Here is a 25905-nt window from a genome sequence, read left to right as displayed (position 1 = left end):
TACAGTGAGTTTCTATCACAGAAATTCAACTGTTTCCTACCTGTAGAACGTTCTTTTGGTGGCATTATGACAAAATACTGACCTTTGAACCTCTCATCTTTTAACCCTCTGCATTCCTGGGTCCTGAGAGGGATGTGATTAAAAATGTGGAAAGGGGAACCTTAAGCAATGTTTTGTTCTTAAATCCCCACCATTTTTAAGTAGTATTTTAGACATCTCTACTGTATTTGAAATGAGTTTGTCAGAGTGTAATTACCACGAGCAAGGTAAGGAACTCATTTAAACACTGCAACTGTAGTGGAGAATCCAATTTTCCGAAATCAGTGGAAATTGTAATTGGAGTCATTAAGCGCCGCCGTCGGTAATTAAGAGTCAGGTTTTGACATTTTGGGCTCTGTTGCTAATTATCCGTGGAGAGGCCACAAAAATGTTGTTTTTGCTGAGCATTTGGGGCTCCCTGGGCCTGTGCAGGTGCTGGCCATGCTCACACAGCCCAGCAGAGCCTTCACTGCTGCCTCCTCTTCCTCTGTGTACAAATAGGAGAGGGAGAAAAGGATTCCTCTGGGGGATGCTCTGCAGTTTGCCAAGCCAGATCCCCAGCTCCTCAGGCTGCCATGCTTTCAGAGCTGGGAGTGCAGATCCAGCTTGGTGAAACATCTGGATGTGCCTGAGGAATGGAAGTGCTGATGGATGGAGTTTTTCAGTGCTGGAAGTGCGTCCCTGTCACTCCCTGTTTGCAGCGTTCTCTCTGGCAATCAGCATGTTCTGCATTTTGAACTCCTGCACTTCAGGCAAGATGCTTTGGCCATAATGATGGAGAAGCCGTGGAACCCCTGATGTGCTGATAGTCATCATCAGCTACAACAAACCTAATGTTTATTTTTCTGTTCAAATTCAAAATTTCCAGAGCAATGGCATTTATAAGGCTTCTGTCTTTAATTTTGTTCTTTTCCCAGCTCCCAGGCTGTGCTGCCTGGGCTTCCAGCATGGGAGCTGAGGTGATGCTTTTGCAGCCACCAGTGGGTTTGTTTGTGGGTGTAATCTCCTGCTCTGGGCCGGAGTCTGTTGTGACCTCCTGTCTCAGTACAAGCAGAGTCCAGCCAGAAAGTTTCCTAAAACATCTTTAGCACTTTGGCCATGCTCATTTCTTAGGCATGTGGAAACCAATGGGATTTCTGGGTAAAACAAGTGTTGAACTTCTTGCTCTGGTGGGGGTTTTACCAAATTGGGCTTCCCTTCCCTGACCTATAAAGGTTTCTCCTGGACTTGTTCCTGATGATGTTTGGTGTGAGGGATTAGTGGGGTGGATATTCTTGGGATTTGTTTGTGGTTTCTGGATGCTGCCCTGCTCAGAACACCCAGCAGTGCCTTGATGCTGAGGGGCAGAAGACAGGGAAGCAGCTGGGGCAGGCAGGATGGAGCCAGCATTGCCAGCTTTGCTGGGCAGGATGGATGGAGCCAGCATTGCCAGCTTTGCTGGGCAGGCAGGATGGAGCCAGCATTGCCAGCTTTGCTGGGCAGGATGGAGCCAGCATTGCCAGCTTTGCTGGGCAGGATGGAGCCAGCATTGCCAGCTTTGCTGGGCAGGCAGGATGGAGCCAGCATTGCCAGCTTTGCTGGGCAGGCAGGATGGAGCCAGAATTGCCAGTTTTGCTGGGCAGGATGGAGCCAGCATTGCCAGCTTTGCTGGGCAGGATGGAGCCAGCATTGCCAGCTTTGCTGGGCAGGCAGGATGGAGCCAGCATTGCCAGCTTTGCTGGGCAGGATGGATGGAGCCAGCATTGCCAGCTTTGCTGGGCAGGCAGGATGGAGCCAGCATTGCCAGCTTTGCTGGGCAGGATGGAGCCAGCATTGCCAGCTTTGCTGGGCAGGATGGAGCCAGCATTGCCAGCTTTGCTGGGCAGGCAGGATGGAGCCAGCATTGCCAGCTTTGCTGGGCAGGATGGAGCCAGCATTGCCAGCTTTGCTGGGCAGGATGGAGCCAGCATTGCCAGCTTTGCTGGGCAGGATGGAGCCAGCATTGCCAGCTTTGCTGGGCAGGAAGGAGCCAGCATTGCCAGCTTTGCTGGGCAGGATGGAGCCAGCATTGCCAGCTTTGCTGGGCAGGATGGAGCCAGCATTGCCAGCTTTGCTGGGCAGGATGGAGCCAGCATTGCCAGCTTTGCTGGGCAGGAAGGAGCCAGCATTGCCAGCTTTGCTGGGCAGGCAGGATGGAGCCAGCATTGCCAGCTTTGCTGGGCAGGCAGGATGGAGCCAGCATTGCCAGCTTTGCTGGGCAGGCAGGATGGAGCCAGCATTGCCAGCTTTGCTGGGCAGGCAGGATGGAGCCAGCATTGCCAGCTTTGCTGGGCAGGATGGATGGAGCCAGCATTGCCAGCTTTGCTGGGCAGGATGGATGGAGCCAGCATTGCCAGCTTTGCTGGGCAGGATGGATGGAGCCAGCATTGCCAGCTTTGCTGGGCAGGCAGGATGGAGCCAGCATTGCCAGCTTTGCTGGGCAGGAAGGAGCCAGCATTGCCAGCTTTGCCCCACAGTGAACTGTCCTTGCCCGGCTCTGTGTCAGCCCCTCTGCTCCCTGTACAGGGAATCCTCCTGTGGCCCTGTTCATTTAGAAACTTCAGGTGGATGCACGGTATCATCAGATTCCACCTGTACCAATATTTTTCCAGTACATTCATGGTCAGAAATCTTGAAAAATGCAGCAGTTCTGTGCCATGATAATGGAGGCATCTCTTTTGCTTTGGTTTTGGCAGAAGAGAATTTTCTGCGTTGTTTGCTGTAATGAATTCCAGCAAATAATGGGCTCTTGCAGAAGGGGTATATTTTTCCAGAATAACTTCAGTTGTATTCTAAAAAAATTAATTGTTGAGATATTGTTCTTGTTTTTTTTTTTTTTTTTTTTTTATCACTTCTTCTACCATGATTAGGGAGAGAGAATTTTGTTGAGTAACTATGTAATGAAAATATTTACCTTTCTTGCTGGGAATTCCTCATTTTATATGAGGACTGCCCTCCCCACACCAAGGGTCTCTGTCAGTCAAGTTGGCTCTCCTGGCTGTGGGGATTTCAGCATCTCTTCCTCTTTAGTCCTTTCTATACAAGGATGATGTCCCATGACCAGATTCTCCCCGAAGTTATTTTAGAAAAGCCCTAAATTGTGATCAGTGGATGTGTTCCTGTACAAGTATCCCGTGGACACATAAATATATATATATATATAGATAGTAATGTTAATGGCATCTCAGCAGCTTAGAAAGCAGTTAATTCACTTTTGAGCCAGTGTTTTTGCCTGTGTGGAGTGGGAGTTGTTGCTGACATGTGCTGGAGTCCTTCCCTTGCCCTTCAGCTGCTGGTGGTTTAAATAAAAACCACTTTCCTTAGGAGTGTGTCAGAGGAGCTCTGTTTTGGAAAGCTGTTTGCTTTCTTAAGTCCATGTGCACATATGTTTTTCTCTTTATGGTCTTATGTTTCAGTGGTGTTTAAACCTCATTTTTCAAAACGGAGTTATTTAGAAGTGAGATTATTGTGTGAGTCTCTTCTGTGTTTGTGGGGAAAATGGAATGGAGTGATGCGTTGTCCTCTGTTTACCATCCTTGCCCTGTTAACTTTCTAAAGATGCTTTTGGGGCTGAAAACTCAAAATAAGAGATGGAAATGCCTAGAGAAGTGTCATGGTCTTTTGTAAACTGCCTAAGACTATCCAGATGTGTAAGGGCTGGTGTAATTTTGAAAATGAGAAGCTGTCCATGCCTGCAGCTCTTAGAAACCCGATCCATCAGTTTTTTGTGGGGTTTTGAGCATCTGGAGCCATTTCCTGATTCTGCAGGAGCCTTGGTGAGCAGCTGAGGGCTGAGTGCCTGCTGCCGGTGTGCCCTGCAGGGTCCCTGGTGAGCAGCAGTGCAGCAGCAGCAGTGCAGCAGCAGTGCAGCAGGGCTGTGTGAGCCCAGCTCTGCCTCAGGGCTGCCTGGTTGGTTCCAGGGGGAGCCACGAGCATGTTTTCCTCCCCAGGCTGGCGTTCTGTTTGGTTTCTCACGTTCCCCTGCTTACTCATCCCTCCTCGCCATCGCTTCCCCCTCTCCCGGCTGGCACACAGGACCCCGTGCTCATCGCCGGGGGCTGGCCCTGGCAGCCAGAGAGATGCCCAGAATCGCTGTTGTGGGGTGGCACGGCCTCTCTGGGGCTCGGGATGGGGCGCAGCTGTGTCACTGTGCTGGGTGGGACGGACAGGGGGAGCAGGGATGGACGGGCCGTGTGCAGGGCAGGGAAATGCCATTGCGGCCTGAGTACCGCGTGTGTCGCAGTGTTTGTGCCTGGCACCTGCCTGGCTGCAATTGCTGCTGGATTCCAGGGCTCTCCGCTCTGGGAGCACGTGCTGCTGTTTGTTCTTGTGGTAGGCAGCACGGGAAATGGTTTAAGGTTCTTGTGGAGTGTGGCTGTTTTGCTGTTCCCTGTCTCTCCACCTCTGTGTTTGGGATGTCACTGCATTTCCATGTTGCACATTTACAGACATTTGTTCAGTGGTCATCTGTTGCATTGCACTAAATAGTTTTTGAGTTATTTGCACCCATCAAAGCTTTTTGGCCAAGATTACCTTTCCATTGCTTTTGGAGGGTGTTCTGTAGCCTGGTGTGCTGTTCCGTTCCTGATTTTCAGCTTCATTTTCCTCCAGATCCTTTCCTCTAGCCATCTATATTTAAAACTATCCCAGGTAGCTCATATATATTTTTATAAAATCTTTCCCTAAATGTTTTTTTGCTCTTGATGCAAACTCACAGTGAGGAATTTTAGATAACTTGATTCCACTCCTACATTTTGTGCATGACTTTTATCACTCACAGTTGCACTGGAAGTGTAAATACTGTCTTATAAAATATGAAATAATCCCAAATGCTCTCAGTGTGCTTGGGTTTCAATTGGCTTTTAGGTGCTAGGAAGAATGATGAGTTTATACTTGGTATTTGCACCGTGCAAAGAACAGGCAGGAAAACTCTGCTGGACACAGGGCTGGAGCCATGGAGGAGCCACTGCAGGGCTCTGGCATTGTTTGCCATGCTCACCTCTTTATTTTTGTTTTAAATTTCCTTTCCCTGGAATTACTCATGCTTGATTGTTGCAATTGATTGCAATTGTGAGAGCTAATTTTAGTGCATCAATCTGACAGTGGAAGGCTGCCAAGTGTTTGTGTAATGGAGGAGAACAACTGTGCACAGGGTTTGGTGTGGGGTGTGCTCGTCTTCCTTTCTGCAGCCAAATACCAGCAGCCAACCCATGGGCTGATCAATAGGAATATTTTATATATTGGGAATATTTGTGAATAGCCAGTTTTCTCCACCAAGAAAATTCAGCCTGCTGTGGAAGCAGGAGAGCAGTTTACAGGGGACAGGCTGATTTTATTGCCAGGATAAAGTGACCATTGCCTTAGTTTTGAGATGAATAACCAACCTGGGTTCACTTTTTAACTCTGTGTGATGGAGCAAAGAGTGTTGTTGCAGCCCCAGGAGGCAAATCTGGTGTGTTTATCTGGTGGAGCTGAAGAGTAGCACATGGATATATGGATCTGGGCCCTTGGAAAATGTCAGAATTCCAGGGACTGGCAAGGAGGGGAGCTGGAGTTGCCACAGGGTGAAAATGGAAACTTTATTTTTGAGAGAAATATTATCTCAGGGGTAAATTTGGCTTTTGCATCCACATTTTCATTTATCCAGGATTCAGGATAGACTGAAGTTGAGCTGCCATGTAGCTGGGCTTCCCTCCTTTTCCACCTGGATTTGGAGCAAGAAATGTGAAGGGTTGGAGAGGATGTGGAGATGGCAGTGGTTGGTGCTTTTTGGGACAGTTTTTACATGGACTGAAAATGGATGCTGAAAAGGAAAGCTCATCTAATGGATTATTTTTGGTGCTGAAAGGATGGGCTCTCTGCAAGATTAGATCCCAGAGCTCAGTGGAACTGGTGTTATCTCTCTCCCACGGGTTTTTGGTGTCTCCTCTCACTTGGGGTTTTTTTTTCCTGTCGTTCCAGTTGTGATTTATCTCACATGCTTGTTGCACAACAAGCTGCCATGATACCGACATTGGTCCTGGTTATCCCTCCAGAGTTATTCACAGATAGAAGTTCTGGCAAAGGCAGGGACAGTGATGATGATGAGAGGTGGAGGATCCACCTGCTTGAAATATCAGTTAATTTTTTTTGGTGTTGCTTTGGGGCTTTTAAAGTTCAGCTTGATGCCATATGGGTTTTACTTAAGGACATGGTTTGTCCCTGGAAAAATGTCTTGAGAAAGGATGGAACAGTTGAAATATGCTCAAGACAATTAATTAAAATGCCTTTCAAGGCAAAGGGACGGAGAGGTTTTTGCCCAAATTAAAGCTCCAGCCTGGTGAAACATTTTGTCTCAGTTACAAAAGGAGCTCCAGTACATTGCTGTGCAGCAAGGGATGAGCCAAGTGCATCTGTGAGGTGTGGGAGTGACATTTCAGAGCCCACTGACAGCCTCCTTGTCAAACTGAGCATCATCCCTCTCCTGCTGCTGGCTCGGAGCTCCTCACTCTGCAGGGCAGGATTGCTCCTCTGGGAAGTAACACTGGCAGGCACGGGCACCTTGGGCTGGGAGCAGGCTTAATGAAATAAAAATACAATAAAAATAAAATAAAAGGTTCAGTGGGAACAGCCTGCCTGCAGAAATCAGGCCTCCCTTCCCTGCCAGACAGCACAGGGGGCCAAGGGAAGAGCATGAAGTGTTTTTCTGAGCAGTGATGCCTTCTCCATCCCGCTCTTCCAGGTGCTGCAATAACTGCACGTTACACTGTGGTGATGCTCCTGAGCCTGAGCAGGTGCAATTTTCTCCTTCCTCACAGGAGGATTGGCAGGGTAGAGCATGGAGAGAGACCTGTGGGGCGCTGTGTCAGCTGTGCTGGCTCTGGGGAGGGAAGTGGCACAGCAGAGGGGACACAGGGAGCTGCCAGACCTGTGTGCCGTGCTGCCAAGTGAGCAGCTCCAGCCTGCACGGTTGTGTTTACAGGGAGCTGGCAGCGTGGTGGGATTGTGTAGGTTAGAGGAGCTCTCTGGGCCCACCTCCCTCTCGGGAAGCGCTCAGCAGCGTTCCTGTGTGTGTGTGTGTATAAACAGAGGTGTTTATACACGTGCTGCTGTGCTGCTCCCAGAGCAGGGCAAGGATGGCTCTCAGGGAGGACAAGAGAGGGGCAGGCACTGATAAAACATTCCTGCTGATGTGTAATTGCAGGCCAGAGCCAGGGACAGGACCGGGGGAAAGGAGCAGTGATGAGAGGGCAGCAGCACATCAGAGAGGCTGGCTGGAGGGCAGAGCTGAGGTGCAAGCAGAGGGCAGGTTTCCTTTTTGGATGTGTTTGATGTGCAGCTCCTGCAGAAGCAAATTCCACTCCTGTGGAAGCAAATTCAGGGCAGCAGACAGTGCTGCGAGGCTGTGCTGCTCCGTGGGCTGCTGCAGAACCCCCAGAGCAGGTTTTCTGTCACCAAAGGTGAGCTGGGTGACAGGTGAGGAGTGTCCCAGTCACTGGTGTCTGCAGCCAGGTGTGAGCTCTGTGTGAAACAAAGCCACTCAGCACACATTCAAGGGCTGCTTTATCAACTTTTCTCTCTGGGAAAAGTTCCTGAACTCTGCAGTGCTTGGGGAGAGGGCACTGCAGGGATCAGAGGGCACTGCAGGCAGGACAAAGGCTGGGCTTGTTGGCTGCTGGCAAAGGCCACGTGGACAGGGAGGAGGAGGAGGAGGAGGAAGGCATGCCGGAGGGTGGGCCGGGGTGGGTGAGGGCTGCAGCAGCCCCACCTCAGCCCAGCCAGGGGAGTTCAGGGGCTGCAGCGTGGGGAGGGGATGATTTCCAGAGCAGAGAGCTGGGATCGTTCCCAGGAATGCCATAGGGTTTTGTTTCCCTGCAGGGTGAAGCTGTGGGAGTTCCTGGGAATGGCCCCTTGGAAGCCAAAGCAGGAGCTGGCCTTGGAGGGGAGGAGAGGAGGAACTCCTGTGAGAGCTTCAGTGGGGCTGCCCGTGACCTCTCTCTGCTTCCCCTGGCCTGTTTTCCAAGAAAATGGAAAGGTTTCCAAACATCCTCGAGTGGCAGGGTGGTTTTATTTCTTCTAAATGACTTTTCAATGCCCCAGACCCGAGCTGCTGTGGGTTTGGGCAGCCTGCTCTCACTGGCACATCTGCACAGCCATTTGTGTTCGTCCCTCCTTGCCCCTCCACGTCCATCCCAGTTGGTGCTGCAGGATGAGCCCAAAGCCCTGGGAGTGCAGCTGTGTCTGCAGAGCCCTGGCAGCTCCCTGGGCTGTGCCAGCCTCTCAGCAGGATCCAGAGCTGGGCTGATGCTCCCACAGTGTCCTGCTGGCCAGGCCAGGGCCTTTGGGCTGCTGCCAGTGAGTAAAGCAGGAGTTGAGGAAGGTGTTGGAGGTGTGATGTGAGCTAAGAGGCGTTGGGCAAGGCACAGGGAGCTGGCGGGAGCATTTTGGGAAGGGAGAGCAGCCTTGGAGCTGGGTGCCAGTGCTGATGGAGGAGATGGATGGTGATTGAGGAGCTGCAGGGCTGCTGTGGCTCAGCTCTGTCCATTCAGTGCTGGATGCAACACCTGGGTGTGTGCCGGGCCCTGGGAGGGCTCAGTTTGCTGAAAACAGCAGGGACAGCAGTCCAAGGGCACATGGAGTTGGGGATTGATTGCCGATTTTGGTTTGTTTGGCCATCTCTCTTTGTCACACGTCACCTCTGCAGCCACCAGGATCCTTGGGGGGGTGCACGGCAGCTCCATGAGCTTTTCCCCCCAGATTTGCACCAAAACCATGAGAAGCATCTGGATATCACCCCTTTGCAGCCTGAGCTGATTTCTGCCCTGGCAAAGCCACGAAGAGATAAAGCAGTGGAGAGCTGAGAGCTAAATCTGTGCTGTACAAATGCTGGGAGCGCTGTAATAGGATTGCTGAGCTGGGGTTACATGTCCTGCAGGGTGATACAGGCTGTGGAGCCACGTTAGATCAGGGACAGAACTGGGGATTTGCAGCGCTTGTTGGGATGCTGGGCTTCCCTGTGAGCAGAAAAAGGGAAGAAAAGGCTTTTGTAGATCACACAAAACGGATCCCTGGGAAGGCTGGAGCTCCTGGGGCAGAAAACATCAGTGCTCTGACCTCAGGGTGGTTGGGTATCACAGGTTTTCCTTACAATAAATAAAAACACTTTGTAGATCTTGCAGCTGAACTTCTGTTAGTTTATATGGGAAAATTGAATGGTTTTAGCAACACTTTGATTTGTTTTTCTGCTCACCTTTCAAGAGATGCATTAAAACCTCTGCACACGTATTATTGAAATGCAGCTTTAAGCTAAGCTTAGGAGCTGTCAGAGCTGGGTTTATCTGCCCAGTCTGGCCTTGCTCTCTCTCCCTGAGAGGGCTGTGATGCAGTGTGAATTACAGCACAGCTCCTGCCTCTCCCAGAGCAGGGTGATCCTGAGCCATCTGTCCATCCTTGTGCTCCTCCAGGGGGGAATGCCTCATGTCCCAGGGAGCTGCTTGGGGAAGGAATTGTGATGGGACAGGGGCTGGGAGGAGGGTTGTTTTTGGGCTGGGAGAAGGGGTTTTTGGGCTGGGAGAAGGATTTTGCTGGCTGGAGGAGGGTTTTTTTGGGCACCACCAGTGTTGGGTGCACAGGTCCTGGCTTCATCCTGTGTGACTCCACCAAGCAGATGTCTGGGATAATGGCTGCATCCAGTTGTTGGTGAGTTTTGGATGAAAATCCCTTTTTTTTTTTCTGGCTGCGCCTCTTCTTCCCTGTGAGATCCTGGAAAATTTAATTTTCCGTGAAAACCTGGAAATTTGTGCTGGCACAGGGGAGGTGTAGCTGTGACCCCAAATCCCTGCTGGGGTGGATGGGGTCCCTGCAGGGGTTTGGATGGAGGAACTCACGTTGGGTTTGGTGGATTTTGGAGGTGTTTTGCTGTGTGGGGTTGGGCTGCTGGCTCCTGGCAGCTCCCTCCCCTCTTTCCCAGCTGGATTGTCCAAGCAAAAGGCCATTGCCATGGAATTATGGATGGATAAAACAGAGCAGGTGTTTCCTCCCGGGGTTCAGGTTACCAAGCCCATCAGGACATGCCAAATTCTTACATTTTAAATTCCCTGATCCCCAGGAACAAAGTGAATTCCCAGCTTTGGAGGCTGACATCGTTCACAGGGATTACAAGGTGTGTTGCTGAAGCCCTGGGCACGGATTTTCCTTGTGGAAATGGATGTTTGGAGAGGGTTGAAGCCCCAGCACAAGCTGCTGCTGCTGTGGAATGGGAATTGCCGTGCGGGTTTGGAGCAGGGCATGTCGGAGCTGGCTCATTCCTTTGGCAGGTGTCTGATGCTGTTGCATCATGCCCAGAGCTGCTCAGTGGTGCCTTGGCCAGGGATGCCCTGCTCTTCCCATCCCCTGGTGTGGGAGAGCAAGCATTTTCCATAAGGAGCTGTCAGCAGGCCCTGGGCAGGGGAGAGCCAGAGGAGATCTCTGCTGGATGGGAGCTGTCAGTGCCCTCATGCTTCCAATCCTGGGCAGTCTGGGGGTTGTATTTGCTGGGGATCAGTGACCTTTCGCTGCTTGTGCAGGCGTTCCGGGGCTTTATTTCATAAATACGTTAATTTTGCTACCTGAGACCTCTGCCAGTGCGTCCAGGTTGCTCTGTGAGATCCGCACTAACCCTAATTCTGCTGAGAGCATTGAAGTGGGAGCCAAGCTTTGTGTAAAGCTGCAGCTCAGGGGCAGCTGAAGCCAAGGGCTGTGCAAAGAGATGCTTTAGAGCAGGGAAAAGCTCCTGCACCCCTCGTGTCTGGGGCTGACCGGCCGCAGGGCCAAGGGAAACTGCCTCAGTTGGCTTTTGTGGCTCTGGCAAATCCCGTGAGGAGCAATCGGGGTTTGAGTTATTGCCCCCCTGCACCAACAGGTCGAGGTGTGTCAGTGATAGCAGCCTGGCTGCTGGGGTGTGTTTCTGAGTGTGTTTCAGGGGGTCACAGCTGAACGTCTCTGCGCATGTGGGTGCTTCAAGCTGACCTTTTCATTTTCTTATTCCAGGAGCGCCGTGGGACAGCCAATGTTTCCCTCTCGTCCTGATTGCTGCTGTGCCAGCCTCATGTGAGTAATGCCGGGTGGCTTTGGTGAAGGTGTGTGTGTTTGCAGCTCCTGCTTTGCTCACCTGTCCTGGAGCAGAGCCCCCAGCCTGCAGAGCAGGAGGAGGGGTCCCTTGGCAATAAAACAGGGGTTTTTGGGAATAACAACATCCAGGCTTCTTGGAGATGCAGAGGGAAATGTTTCTGTGAGAGCCCCTGCCAGGAGCCGCGTGTTTTATCCAAGCCAGCAAGTCCAGGAATGTTGACAGACCACGGCAGCACTAAATGGGGACAGTTGGTCGCTAATCTTTGCAAAGACACAGAACTGATTAAACAGGAGGATTCCCTGGGGCAGCCTGGAAGGTGCAGTGCAAGGGTGACCCAGAGGCTGCTCTCTGGCCCCTGCCCACATTTCTGTGTGCTCACTGCAGATTGACCACCGTGTGCTCACCCCTGGGGCATTCTGTGTGTGCTGCCCCTGTTGTGGCCTTTCAGACAAATCTGTGTGTGTGCACAGCTCTGAATTGCACTGAGAGGGAGGACACGGGGAGTTTGGACAGCAGAGGGGAGAGATTCTGTCCTTCAGTGCCTCACCATTGACCACAGTGCCCATAAATGAGTCTGAGTCCTCTTGCCCTGTTGTGTTTGGGGTTTTCTTGTCTCTGTGCTGCCTTCTACCCTTGCTCCAGACATCAGGGTATGGTGTGTTTCCAGCCACACAAATAGGAGCTGTTTTTTTGTTCCAGAGTAAGTTTGTTTTTTTTTTTCCAGCCCAGTGGTTTTGTAGCGCAGAGACAAAAACAGAAGAGAAAAACAGGATTTAAAAAAATGTCAGCATCATAAAGGAAGAGGGATGACACCAGAGGACTGCTCTATCATCAGAGTGAGCGTGCCCCTGTGTGAACGTGTGGCAGGGCAGCCAGTTAGCAGAAAATGATAGTGAAACTGGTGATATTTCCAGTCTCCCAGGGGAAAGCACACGTGCTGTACAATGGATAATGAAATGTTATGGTTTTTATGTCTGATACGTTAATTCTGCCAGGGCAGTAATCCCGAGGTTCCAATCCACATTTAAGTTGGGAAGATATGCACAGGCTTTTATTGAGGACATAAACTACAGTGCATTTAAGGCAAAATAGCAGGAAGATGGGAGAGCTTTCCATTTCTCTTCCCTTTTCTCTGTTGTATCAAATACTGACTCGTGCCACAGGGGCTGCTGCCCTGAAGCCTGGTGCTTCTTCCATGGCTGACACAGAACTTAATCCCCTTTTTTTTTTTTTTTTTAATTTTGGCATTTGTGAATGAATTTGTGATGTTTTGGGAGTCAGGCTGCTGGAAGAGGCAGGCAGGATGTGGCAGCCCTGCTGTGGTCATTTTTGGAGAGCCCTGTGGAGGAAGGAGCTGTCTTGGAGCCTGTCTGGCTCTCTTGTTTCCCAGCAGTGCCATCAGAGCAGCGCAGGAATTGATGGACACCCTTGGTTGAAGCTTTCCTTGCCCTCTGTGGGGCTGTGCTGCTTTGCTGTGGCTTTTGGAGCTTCTCCTGCAGGCTGATGTCCCAGGGGACAGCTGCTCTAAGGACCAGGGGGAGGGAGGAAGAGGAGGCTCCTCCTGGAGAGGCTCTGGATCCCCTGGTGGGGAAGGTGCAGGGACCTCCTGGGCTTTCCTGTGCCTTTCTGCTTCCTGCAGGAAGCTCTGAGCTGGTGTTGCTGCAGTGGGAGGGGAGGGATGCTCACACCCTGTGAGCTGGCCTGGCCTCAGCTCAGGCGCTTCTGCAGAGCCCCAAAATGAGGAACAGGGTTATTCATGTCTGGGAGTTCCCTCCTGTGCCCAGCCTGGCTCTCTGGGGGAAGCGGGCCACCTTATCAAAGCCATTTCTGCAAGTGACCCAGCCCAGCATTCCTGGCATGCCTCAGCACACTTCTGCTTTTGGGCAATCAGTGCAGGCCCTGACACTGAGCTGCTCTGTTCCTGTGCAGCACTGAGTTCTTGTTCCCCCTGCCCATTTATTGCAGCTTCAGTGCCTCTCCAGCACTGCCCTGTGCATTAATCACGTCTGTGTGCGTGTGGGGGACAGAATGGAGGGAAAACAGCTTTGGTCACAGACTTGCACAGGGCAGGATGTGCCCTGATGCCTCTTAGAGCTGGAGCAGTGACAGCAGGCAGCGTTGCAGTCCCCCTCCCAAATGTTGTGTTTAATCCCAAAGCTGGCTTTAGCCCTCAAGTCACAGACAAATACTGAAAAGCCTCATAAGAAGTAGGAGGAACAGGCAGGACTTTAAAAAAAAATAAAGTACAAATGAGGAAAAGCAATCAGCAGTTGTGGAACTGTTGTGGTTTTCAGAATGCAAGGCTTTTGCCAGTAACAGGGAGCAGGTCTGTGCCCTTGAGCTTGCTTAAGAAGTTAATCTGTGCATGAACTCTGAGTCTTGGGCATCACTCGGAGCAGCGGTGGCTCTCTGAGCCTCACTCTTGCACAAGTAAGAGGGCAGGATCACAGCACAGCAGTGGCACTGGGAGCTGGGGGCTCAGGTGAGACCCTAAAGCAGCCCTTCCTCAGGTGAATGTGTAGCTGTGTCTGTCAGGGTTGCTCCAAAAAGTAGCTTGGAACAAGGTTTAAGAGCTCTTTATTTTGTTTTAAATGTGCTGGTACTCAAAGACAGCCCAAGACTGCAGTTCAGAGAAGATGTCTCTCCAGTTGCTCCTTGCTTTCCTGTGGCCCTTGTTCTGCCTCTGCTCTCCTTGCCCTGCTGGCCATGGAGAAGAGTCACGGTTTGAAGGTGCTCCCTGGTGGAGATCTCTGCCTCATGGGTGGCCCTGGGCATTTGGGAATTGTTTGGGGAGTTCCCCTGAGCTTGGGGTCACTGTGTCAGTCAGGGAAAGGGACATGTGGGGTCCTGCCAAAGCAGGATCAGCTCTGGGACCAAGCCAGGCTCCTCTCAAGGCAGGCTTGAAAACCTCTCCTGAGATGGTGATCCCACCTCCCTTTTAGCCAGGAGTGTCTTTGGGGTGGAGATCTTGGTGTATCCCAGCTGCTGTGCCAGTGGCTCCCTGTGTCCCACTGGAACATGGTGCCTCACAGAGAGCACAGATGGGCACAAACTGTGCTTTGAAATGAGAGGTTTGTTCCTCCTGAGCAGCACGGCGCTGGCAGACAGACACAGGCAAATGGAATTACTTATATGGGATGTTGTGGCATGGCTTTGAACGAGGGGAGGATGAACAGGGAGGGTTGAAAATCAGCGTTTACTTTCATGGGCAGTTGTGTTGCTCTTTCACTTAAATGAGTTGATGGGAGTTTTAGGAGGGAAAAAGCCCCCTGAAGGCAGCTCAGAACAGGTGAGCAGGCAGGGAGGAGCAGGGCTGGCCGTGAGGCACAGACAGACGTGTGGCCGGTCCAGCTGTGCCAGCTGTGATGCCACAGCCCTGAGTCAGCTGTGACAGGCAGTGCTGTGGCCCCGTGGGCAGGACTGAGGTGCAGATCCCTGCTGCCCCTGGGGGCTTTGGTCAGGCTGTGAAAGGCTCAGGGCCCCTGGGAGAGCTGTTAACAGTGTGTGCTCCCTGTGCCCTGCTTGGGCCAGGGAGGCTGAAACCAGGTCAGGCCTGCTTTTCATTGAGGTGACATTGAGGGGAGATCTGTTGGGTTGTTTTTTTTCCTTTTTAAACCATCTGGTTGTAATAGAAGAAATGAATTGGAGCTTGTTTTCTGAAAATGAGAACACGTGCAGTGGAGCAGCATCTTTTATTTTTGTGCAGGAACTCCTGGGACACCTCCAGGATGGGCTCTCCAACCCTCCCTGGGCAATTCCAATCCCTGACCACGCTTTCCATGGGGAAATGCCTGCTGGTGTCCAGCCTGGCCCAGCCTGAGGCTGTTCCCTCTCCTCCTGTGCTCCCTGGCTGTCCCCTCACAGCTCTGAGCCCTTTCTGCTGGCCAGGGGCAGGGGAGGGATGAAGGGCAGGAGAGCAGGAGCTGCCATGGGAAGATCTCTGCCCTCCCTTTCCGTGGGACCTGGAACTGGGATAACAGGGCACAGGGTTCCTCTCACAGCTTTTCCCTTCCTTTCTCTCTGTCTGTGCCCAGGTTTGGATCCCATATTGAGCTGTTCTGTTCCAAGGTGTGTGTGCAGCTTTGGCTGGCATGGATAGGAGATTTCATCCTGTATTGTGTTGTTTTGTTCTTCTCCACATAAGTACAACTCAGGGGCCTTTGCTGTCCATCGCACAGTGCTGGTTTTACTCAGCTGTGAGTGGCTTTGGGCGCCTCTGAGGGTGTCAATATCCTGTGTGTTTAATGCTTCAGCGCAGCGAGTCCAGAAGCTTGTGATACCTATTTTTAGTGCTGAAAAGTTTTGACAGCTCCAGTGAAGCTCCATTATCCATCCCTTGACAGCCTCGTCAGCAGCGTGCAGCTTGTCACTCTTGCTCAGAGCTGCTTTTCCCAATGAAATTCAAACTATTGGCAGGGATGTGGTGCAAGTGTGTCAGAACTCAGCGTGGAAATGACAGCAGCTACTGCCTAGTTTAAAAAAATCTATGGGAGGAGGTGTTTGCATTAGAGGTCTTGAGTAAAATGTTCCTCCTTGAGCATTCCCATGGAAAAAGGAAGCAGGCCCTGTTCTGTTCAGCTCTGCCCAGCCTTTGGATAATGCTCCCAGGGATGCACAGTGTGGGATTGTTGGGGTGTCTGTGCAGGGCTGGATGGTCCTTGGGGGTCCCTTGGGTGTCTGCAGAGCCAAACCCTTCAATTTGCCAGGCAAACCCTGAAATTGCACCTTGTGCTGGGCCCAGAGGCGGCTCCTGCCCCTTGTCACCTGTCTGGGTTTGGCAGGCAGAGGTGCTGGCTCGCTGCCACCGTCCCCTCCCTGGAGCTCACCTGGAGCCTTGGCAGCTCCCTTGTAGCCCAACAGCAGGGATCAGCTTTCCCAGGAGCTGCTATATCTGCTGACCTCTCCATAGGGAAAAACCCTCCTGTAATTCATTACCTGGCTTCTGTGGAGGCTGAAAGGGAACCATTTGTGAGTGAACAATACATGCCTTTCACAACTGCCTTTCTAATCCCAAATAGAAACATGAGGCTGAGAAAACCTTTTTGATAGCAGGGAGTGTGGATACATTCGACCCAGGATAATTTTCCATGGCATTAATGTTCTGTAATTGCCAGGGGGTGCTTTGCAGGGTTTTATTGGACAAAGTGAAGGCAGGCAGTGTTAGACATCAATTTGAGGGGGTAGGAACAATTCTGATGGTGGTGTGATGGTTTTCCTTCAGTGCCCTCTTGCGAGGTGCTGCTTCACAGAGTTTGAAAGTGGAGGTTTCAAAAAAGCAGTGCAAGCTAGGTCAGCTTTGTTCTTCAGTTTGACTGAATGCAAGCTGGCCCGAGCCAAGCTGTGCCAACCCTTTGCTCCTGCCAGGCCACACCAGGAGTGGGATTCCAGGGTGAAAGCAGTGCGTGGCTTGGCCACATCATCCACGGGGCACTTTGGAGGCCAGGTTATGTGTGTAGGGTCGCAGTTTTTTCAGGATTTCCTGGATTCCCAATGTCCCAGTGATGTGTGCCCAGCATCGTCTGTGCTTGCGGGATGTTTGGAGAGGCACCAGCACTGGCCTGGACACCAGCTCCTCGGTGTTCCCTGGGGCTTTCCTGAGGGATGATCAGTGGCTGGCAGACCCCAGGTCGTGTCCTGAAGGATGTTTGATCAGAGGGGGTGATGATCACCTCAGGAACGCCACCGTGACTTGCAGAGGGACCCGAGTGGCCCCACCTGTCTGGGTGCTGAGACAGAACTTGCTCCAAGGCCACCTGTGTGTGCAGGTGGAAAACAAGACAGATGCAATCATGAATTTTTGAAGCAGCCTGGCTTTGTAAAGTAAGCCTTAGTTAAGGAGATACGGTCTGCAGAGCCCTGTGTGAGCCCAGCAGAGGCTCCTGCTGTCTCACCTTGCTCTGTGCTCAGGCTGAGTCACTGGCTGAAGTGACTCCTTTCTGCTGCCCCAAGTGCTAATCCATTGTAAAAATGATATTAACTCATGCCTGCTAATTAGCAGGTGTGCCAGGGTGTGAGAGGCCCAGGATGTTAATTAGGGCTGATAAAAACACCTTTAGCAGGATACAGACCTGGATTGTGCCTGCCTTCCTTCCACCACAGAGAAGGGCTGTGCTGTGGGACCTTTCTGGGTCTGGTGGGATCAAAAAAGTCCTTTCTCCTCTGGGCTGTGTGGTGGGATGGATATTTGGGGACCCAGAACCTCCCTGGAAGGTTCACAGAGTCACAGAATGTCTTGAGTTGGAAGGGCCCACAAGGATCATCCAGTCCCACTCCTGTCCCTGCACATCCACCCCAACAATCCATCCCTGGAGTGGTGTCCAAAGGCTCCTGGAGCTCTGTGGGGCTGTGCCCATTCCCTGGGGAGCCTGGGCAGTGGAAGAACCTTTTCTTGATCCTCCCCTGACACAGCTCCAGCTGCTCCCTGGGTCCTGTCCCTGTCACAGGGAGCAGAGATCAGAGCTGCATCCCTCATTGAGGTGTGACCTAAACCTTCTCCATTCTGGTGGGATTCATCCTGCCAGAAGGATGGAAGGAGAAGAGACTCAGCTGAGGAGGGGAGCGTCATTTTGTGCCCTACAGAGCTCATGGCTGCTCCTGAAGCTGCTGGAGATGCCATCCCTGCATTCACCCCCTCCCCTCGGAGCTGGCCAGGCTGGCTGTGCCGTTCCAGGCAGAACATCCCAGGCTGGCTCCCAGCAGGTTTGGCAGTTCCTGGCTGTCCCCAGGGCAGCCCGACGGGGTCGGGCTCTGCTCCAGGGAACAGGGACAGGAGGAGAGGGAACAGCCTCAGGCTGGACACCAGGAGGAATTTCCCCATGGAAGGGGTGGAGAGGCACTGGCAGGGGCTGCCCGAGGAGGTTTGGAGTGCCCATCCCTGGAGGTGTCCCAGGAATCCCTGGGGTGGCACTCAGTGCTCTGGGCTGGGGACAAGGTGGGCATCAGGCACAGGTTGGACTCGGTGGTCTCAGAGGTCTTTTCCAAGGAGATGATTCTGTGGTTTAAAACCCACCAGTGGTTACAGCAATGTCTGAAGGTTTCAGCAAGCTGCTCTGCAGCAGCTCTTGCTTTCCTGGGAGTTGTGGCACGCCCAGGGATTGCTGTGGGTAGCAGGACGAGCTGTCCGTGCTGTGGCAGGGTGCAGGTGGCGCTGGCAGAGCACAAGGGTGCTGCTGCCTTTGCCCTCCCAATGTGAATTCAGTGCAGAGTTGGCTGCTGATGTGTCACAGCAAGCACCTGTCCCTCCTGTGCAGGGTGGCTGCAGCGTGGCTGCAGCGTCTCTGGGAGCTGGAGTGTCACACCTGTGTGTGGGTGCACACCAAGGCCGCTCCAATGGGAGTGATCCCATTGCAGTGGGAGTGATCCTGCTCTGATGGGGATGATCCTATTGTGACAGGAGCGATCCCGCTCCAGTGGGAGTGATCCCACTCTGATGGGAGTGATCCTATTGTGATGGGAGCGATCCTGCTCCGATGGGAGTGATCCCACTCCGATGGGAGTGATATTATTGCGACAGGAGTGATCCCACTCCAATGGGAGTGATCCTATTGCGATGGAGTGATCCCATTGCAGTGGGAGTGATCCTGCTCTGATGGGAGTGATCCTATTGCAACAGGAGCTCTGATGGGACTGGTCCTGCTCTGACAGGAGTGATCCCAATCCAGTGGCAGTGATCCCACTCTGATGGTAGCAATCCCATTCCGATGGGAGTGATCCTGTTCCAACAGGAATGATCCCACTCCAGTGGGAGTGATCTGTTCCCACTGGAGTGATCTTGCTTTGATGATAGTGGTCCTATTGCGATGGGAGCGATGCCACTCCTATGGCAACGATCCTGTTCCAATGGCAGTGATCCTGTTCTGACAGGAGCGATCCCACTCCAATGGGAGTGATCCTGTTCCAATGGCAGTGATCCTGTTCTGATGGGAGAGATCCTATTGCAACAGCAGCGATCCTGTTTCGATGGGAGTGATCCTACAGCAATGGCAGCGATCCTATTGCGACGGGAGTGATCTTGTTCTGATGGGAGCGATCCCATTCTGATGGTAGTGATCCTGCTCCGATGGCAGCTATCCCATTCCAATGGGAATGATCCCCTCTAATGGTAGCGATCCCGTTCCGACGGCCGTGATCCCATTCCAGTGGGAGTGATCCCGTTCCCACAGCCGTGATCCCATTCCAATGGGAGTGATCCTGTTCCACTGTCAGCGATCCCTGTGCAGTATGGGAGCTGTGCCCTGTTCCAGCGGCCCCGTGGGCAGGCACAGCAGGGCAGGCACCACAGCCCCCGTGGCCCTCTGAGTCACCATGGGTGGCTCACCAAACCTGCTCTTCTGCTCGGGGTTCCCAGCCTGAAAGCTGCTCTCCGATTGTTTGTCTGCCATGGGAGCTGCTGGTTTGTTCATTCAGGATTTAAATTCACCATAATGCTGAGGATTGCTCCCTGGGCCAAACAGTGTCTGACCCCATCCCATCCCACCCTCCTCCAGCCCTGTGCTGCTCTGGGCCGTGCCTGTGGTCACGGGGCACCTCGTGCTGGGCGTGGGTGGCTCTGTGGGAAACAGCTGAGGTGAGGAGTCGAGGCGCTGTTTGAAGTGGGCTCGGACTCACTGCTCACTCCTGTTCCTGGTCATGGGGTCTGTGAGCATGGCTGTGCCTTGTCAAATTGTGTTTCTGGTATCTTGTCCCTGTCCCAAAATAGAATCATTCATCCCTTGCTCAGCACCCGGGCTGTGGAACCCCACAGCCCCACTCCAGCTGTTAAACCCTTTTGGTGCCACAGCTGTCTCTCCAGCCCTGGGTCAGGACCAGGCTCCTGCTCGTACCTTTTGCCTTTTTATTTTATTATTTTCCTCGTGGTTCTGTCCTTTTCCCAGCTCGTGGTCACTGCTGGGTTGCAGAGGGTGAGACTGTAAGGGTATTGCTCAATAGTCGGTATGTCTGAAGCATCGTGTACAGTTGTAGATGTTAATTTGTTAACTAATTTGATTTCTGCTTGTAAAGAACATTGACTGTGCTGTCTGCTTCTTTTTCAGAGCAGTTTCATACCTGTTTTTCCTGTCCCACATAGGTGGTGCAGAGGCAAGTTGGGGGATAAACACAGATGGGTTTTGTGTCGGTATTTCTTATTTATAGCAACCATTAGCCAGCCCTGGGCTGGAGGATGCTGCTGCTGCTGCTCAAATCTTAATCCACAGATGGTTGTGTGGAAGTAGGGAATTAAGTAAAACCAGATCGATGTAATTCCTAATTCCCCATCCTGGAAACCCTTCTGCACCTGTGAGAGCAGCTGCGGGTGTGTTTTTAAGGAGTCCCTTCCCAAAGCCCCATCCCGTACGGACCAGGGAAGCCCTCGGGGTGCTGGGGGAGTGCAGGGCAGCGGCAGAAGGCACAGGCTGGGTCAGAATGGTTTATTTTCTGTCTCCTGCCTGCGAACACAGCAGAATCCCGAGGGTTGTGGAGCCGGTACACCCGGAATCTCTCGGGCTCCTGGGGATCGAGCTCTGGGCTCCTCTCACAGCCGGTGAGTTCAGTCACCCGGAGGGATGTCCCTAGGAATTCAGATTTCAGGAGCCAGCGGGGCTGAGTGGCAGCTCGTCTGCAGCCTGTGACGGCAGGAATTCATCAGGAGAGGGAGGGAGGGGGAGAGGGAGGGAGGGAGGGAGGGACGGAAGGGAGGGAGGGATGGCAAAACCCCAAACCTTCAAACACACCCCATTGACCCATCTCATCTCGGCGTGAAACTTGGCCAGTTCCACCCACTCCGGAGCGGCAGGGGAATGCGATGCAGGCGCTTCCTCCTCCTCCTCCTCCTCCTCCTGTGTGCTAGCGGCGGCCGGGGCTCGGCGAGCAGGAGGCGAAGATGTTCGTGCTGCTGATGATGAGCGGTGAGAGCCGGGCATGGAACGGGACCGGGATGCGGCACCAGGATGCCGGGCTGGCTGTCTGGTGTAGGGAACGGGACCGGGATGCCGGGCTGGCTGTCTGGTGTAGGGAATGGCACCGGGATGCCGGGCTGGCTGTCTGGTGTAGGGAATGGCACCAGGATGCGGCACCGGGATGCCGGGCTGGCTGTCTGGTGTAGGGAACGGGACCGGGATGCCGGGCTGGCTGTCTGGTGTAGGGAATGGCACCAGGATGCGGCACCGGGATGCCGGGCTGGCTGTCTGGTGTAGGGAACGGCACCGGGATGCGGCACCACCGGGCTGTCCGGCTGCTGCTGTGTGTCCGGGAGGGCTCTCCCCTCCCGATCCCCTCTTTTGTGTGCTGCTTTCTGTGAGTTGTGTTCAGTTGGGCTCTCAGGCGCTGTTTGCTTCTCCAGGGTTTGTGCTGATTGCATGGGGCCCGGGGAGTTGATAGCTGAATTCCCTAAGAGAGAAAATGTGGGATCGTGTTACTGACGGGAGATGTTCCCTTCTCCAGCTGTCTGGCTTTATTTTCCGTAATTACAGGTTGCCACGCTCTTTAATTGTTGAGAATGAGCCCCGTGAAAGGTTTCAACTTGACTGCAGCCCTGCTGGGTGTCCGTGCAGGGCAGTGCTCTCCCTTTTGGGGGGCTCCCGCTTCCCAAAGATTTGGGAACTCTGCCCACCTGGGACTGGGGGGACAGGGGGAACCTCGGCCCTGCCCAGCTGCTCATTTTCCTGCCGGTTCCTTCAGCGATGGCTTATCAAGTTATTTGATGGCTTATCAAGTTATTTAATATCCCGGGCGCTATCTCAGGATCTAAATTGCCTAATTCTTGGGTCGGTGACAGGAAATGTGAGCACAGAGCCCTGGCTCTGCAATTACTGTGACTAAGCATGGGGATGAGCACCCAGCAGCAGCAGCAGCAGTGCTGTCTCCTGCCCTGCTGCTGTGCTGTCCCCAGGGCTGCTGGGACACTCTGTGACAATGTCAGGGATGGCTCCTGCTGTCCCCAGGGCCACAGGCAGGGACCTGCCCTGACTCAGAGCCATGCGAGCCATTAGCTGTGAGCAATCCTCCGGGGCACAGGCAAAGGATCCTGCATGCCTTTTCCTGGGATGTAAGTCACTCTGGAAGTGTGCTCTCGGAGTTTTGTTTCACGTAGCAGAGCTGGCTGCTGGTTCTTGGATGGTGTTTGAATATTGCAGGAGGGATTTACATTCCCACATGTGATGGGCACTGTGGAACGGAGCGAGCAGGTTTGGTGGGTGTCACTGCCATGCCTGTTCTCCCCCATCCTTGCAGAGTTTGAAGTGATGTGTGCATTATGGAAAAGGGGTGGAAAAGTGCTGTGCTCAGCAGGGCGGGCTGGGCTGAGGGATCAGGTGCCCAAATGGGGCAGGCCTGCTCGTGCTTCCTGGGGAACCTGCTCTTTAAAGGATGCCTGGCTGGTTCCTAACTGGTTTTGAGGAAGAAATACTTTATTTTTCCAAAATGCCTGACAGAAAAAAAAATAAATCTGCCAAACCACAAATTTGCATCATTTCGGCGTTTGCTTGAGTTTAATGCTTTTGCTCTGGGAGATGAGTGGTTGGACTCCTGCTGGAGTTGGTGTTCAGCAGAAGCATTGATTTGGCTGTGAGTCTATTAGGCAGCAGTGTTTGGAGCAGGCTCGTTTGTCTCCAATGAAGTTACACACTGTGGCTGGACTCGTAGGTAATGGCTGTGTGGAAAGGAGCCCCAGGGAAACGCGGCTGATCCCTGCAGGATCAGTGACTGGGCTGCTCCAGGGAATGCCTGGGAATGCTCTGCCCAAAGCTGGGGCAGCAGGATGAGCTGGCAGCAGTGGGAGCTCCCAGCAGGATGGCTTGGCTCTGAACTGTGAGCTCACTGTGTGCGTCAGGCAGAGACACCTCAGTGCTTCCCTCTGCCTCTGGTGGGCTCCCCAGTGCTGTCTGCTCCCAGCTCTGAGGGTTATCAGCTCAAAAAATTAAAGGGGCTCTGATGGGGGGCAAAAAAGGCCGCTGGAATAAAGTACGAGCTATAAATAATTAATTATAAAGAAAAATGCAGTGCAAAAGTAACAGTGGCATCGAGTCTTTGCAGGAATTAATCAAGGAGGAGGGTGAGTCTGTACTGATGTGTCTTCCTGGGTATTATTTCGTTAAACTGGCGGCTGTGCAGAGCATTCCACGGAGTTTTATGGCCCAGTAATCCATTGCTGGATGAGGGGAATACATTATTTATAGATCAGAGTGTTTTAACATCCTCGCATGGGTTGTTTAAGGAGGTCAGGATGCGGAGCGGTGGGAATGGGATTAGCCCAGCTGTGCCACAGGCAGGGGGCGAAAGGGGAAGTCACCACGTAGATGTTGGTGTTTTTATTGTGCCTCACGAGGCACAGGTCACAAAAGAGGGGTTTCCAGAAGCAGGATGGAGTTTTTATTGCTTGTGACATGTCAGACTGTAGGTGAGCTGGAAGCAGACAGGAGCATCCCTCTGCCTGGTTCAGAGCCCCGCTCTGGCTGCGTGTGTGTGTGTGTGTGTTCCCAGTGGGATGCAGGCACAGGGCTGAGCAGGGGGATGGATGGATGGATGGATGTTTGTGAGGGCTCCAGCCCCTCGTGCCTTGGTGCTGCTCCTCGTGTGGAGGCTTTCTGCTCTCTGTGTGCTGTGTCCCAGCGGCACAGCCCCGGGAGCCCGCGCTGCCACGCAGGTGCTGCATTCGCTGCACAGTGCTTTTAGTGTAATTGCTTCTTCAGGCTGCCAGGCAGGCTTGCCACGGGAGCTGGGATGTGCTGTTCCCAGGCAGCTCAGAAAGCCCTCCCAGAGCCAAGCAGAGCAATGGTGTGGGCAGGGGAAGGGGTGCCCACCGGGCAGGACTGCAGGCTGAGCCCAGCCAGGGCTCTGCTCCTGGTTTGCCTCAGGGATCCCCCTGCTTCCAGCACCCACAGCAGTTCCTACTCTCCTTTTTGCCTTCGATCCTCCCGGCTGTGAGCTCTGGGCTGGCAGAAAGCAGCAGTGGTTCAAATCTGACACTTTGCAGTAGTGCCTCGACATGGTGACACTCAGTGGTCTCAGAGGTCTTTTCCAGCTGTAACAACTGTGTCATTCCATGGTTCTAGGGGTAGTTAGGAGCCCAGGCTCCTGCTGATGTTACAGGGTTTAACCAGTGGCCAGGCATTCTCTGCGAGAGCTGTGTGCCTGTTGTTGGGAGGAGCATGGAAAATGTGCCGTGGTGCCACTTGAGCAAGGCTGGTACGGGGCAAAGTGAGTCACCCCGCACTGCCAGAGTGCCCCTGAGTTACAGGGAGCGAGCAGCAGCTCTGGGAGCTGCTCTGGGCTCACCACAAATCGCCCTGCACACGTACATCCTGCCGGGAGGCAGGGCATTGCCCAAAATCTGCCATGGCCACTCAGCAATGTGGCAGTCACAATGGGCGTGCTCTTGTGTGGGTGTGAGGGCAACAGGGGTGCCAGTGAGCAACCACGGCCTTGGGAGCAGCTGTGTTGATTCCTGAAGGGGCAAAACCAGTTATTTTCAGTTATTCTCTTCTGAAAACCGCTCTGCCTTTCTATTTGTATTTCCCATCCAAGCAGTTTGGGAGCCGTGGGCGCAGTTTCTCCTGTGAGGTGCAGAAGAGTGAGTCACTTGTTGAGGGGATGTGATACTGGGTAGTAAGTGCAGAACCAGCTCTGGAATTGCAGAGCCTTTGTGCAAGAGGTGTTTTTTCCTGTGTGTGGAGGGAAGTGTCCCTTTCATTTGTGTTGGAGCTGTTGTCCTGGTGCTGTTGTCCCCCTGCAGAGATGAAGCTGGGCAGTGTAGGGCACCAGCAAGGCTGAGCTGCAGCAGCTGGGGAAGTTGCCAGACCTTTCCAAAGCCACAAAGTGCTTTTGGGGTCTCTGAAACAGCAGAAGTTGGGCAGAAGAAGGGAAGTGTGTAGGTTTTACATGAATACCTTCTTCCCTTGTTTCTGGGGGATGCCGGGATTCCCTCCATCCCCTCCAGTGCCCAGTCGCAGTGCTGGGTGAGCCCCCAGCAGGCAGAACAAAACACCTTGAGCTGTCTGCTTCCCCCTGGGAATTGCCTGGCTGCTCGTTTGCGCCGGGCTGGGTGGGGAAGGTGTGTGCAGAGTGTGCCCCAGGCCCTCAGACGCTGCCGTGCAGACAGAGGCTCCCCATTGCGCAGGGGCACCCCGGGAAAGGAGCTGGGTGCAGCCACCTCACTGAATCCCTCAGGCTGGGGTCAGCCAGTCCCAGCTGTGCCCAATGCCCACCTTGTGCCCAGTCAGAGCACTGGGTGCCACCTCCAGCTGTTCCCTTGGGCATCTCCAGAATGGGCACTCCAGGAGCTCAGGAGCTCTGGGGCAGCCTGGGAGAGACAGCACAGAGGTTGTGCATGGTCCCCCTGTCCTTTTCTGCCCCCATCCTTTTTCCCCCCATCCTTTCGCCCCCCCAAACACACAGAGCCAGTGAGACTTGAGGCGCAGTCCAGAACTCTTTTATCCTGCACAACTTCCAAGAGAACATTTATGACAATAACAAGCCTGTGGGAGTCAGTTCCTCACTGATTTTTTTTTTTCCCCCAAATTAATCTTAATGCTTTAGTAACATCTGGATGATTGCTTGGTAATCTTTTTCTGGGAAGTGCTTTTGTGTGTGTGTGTGTGTACTTTGTTGTGGAGTGATAAATCACTGTAATTTACCAGCCTGGTTTTTAAAAATTTGGAGAGTCATCCTGTGTGATGTGTTCCTTGGAGCTGTCATTCCTGGAGGCACCTGAATGGATCCATGACATTTCAGCTCCTGTTTACTGCTTCAAACAGCTCTTTATGCCTGACATGCTTACCTGAGCA

General features: G+C 53.0%; 1 protein-coding gene across 1 annotated transcript in view; it reads left to right on the top strand.

Moving 5' to 3' along the window:
• The window catches only part of TIAM1 (TIAM Rac1 associated GEF 1), a 142876-nt gene that overhangs the window by 23764 nt on the left and 93207 nt on the right, over positions 1-25905 (top strand). The window contains exon 2 of the mRNA XM_058824750.1: positions 11065-11124. The gene's annotated coding sequence lies outside the window, so the exon portion shown is untranslated. The remainder of the gene's footprint in view (positions 1-11064; positions 11125-25905) is intronic.

The sequence above is a fragment of the Ammospiza caudacuta genome, chromosome 2 (genome assembly GCF_027887145.1).
Source record: "Ammospiza caudacuta isolate bAmmCau1 chromosome 2, bAmmCau1.pri, whole genome shotgun sequence".
NCBI lineage: Eukaryota > Metazoa > Chordata > Aves > Passeriformes > Passerellidae > Ammospiza > Ammospiza caudacuta.
Note: the sequence above shows the minus strand (reverse complement) of the source record. Positions and strands in the feature narration are given on the sequence as shown.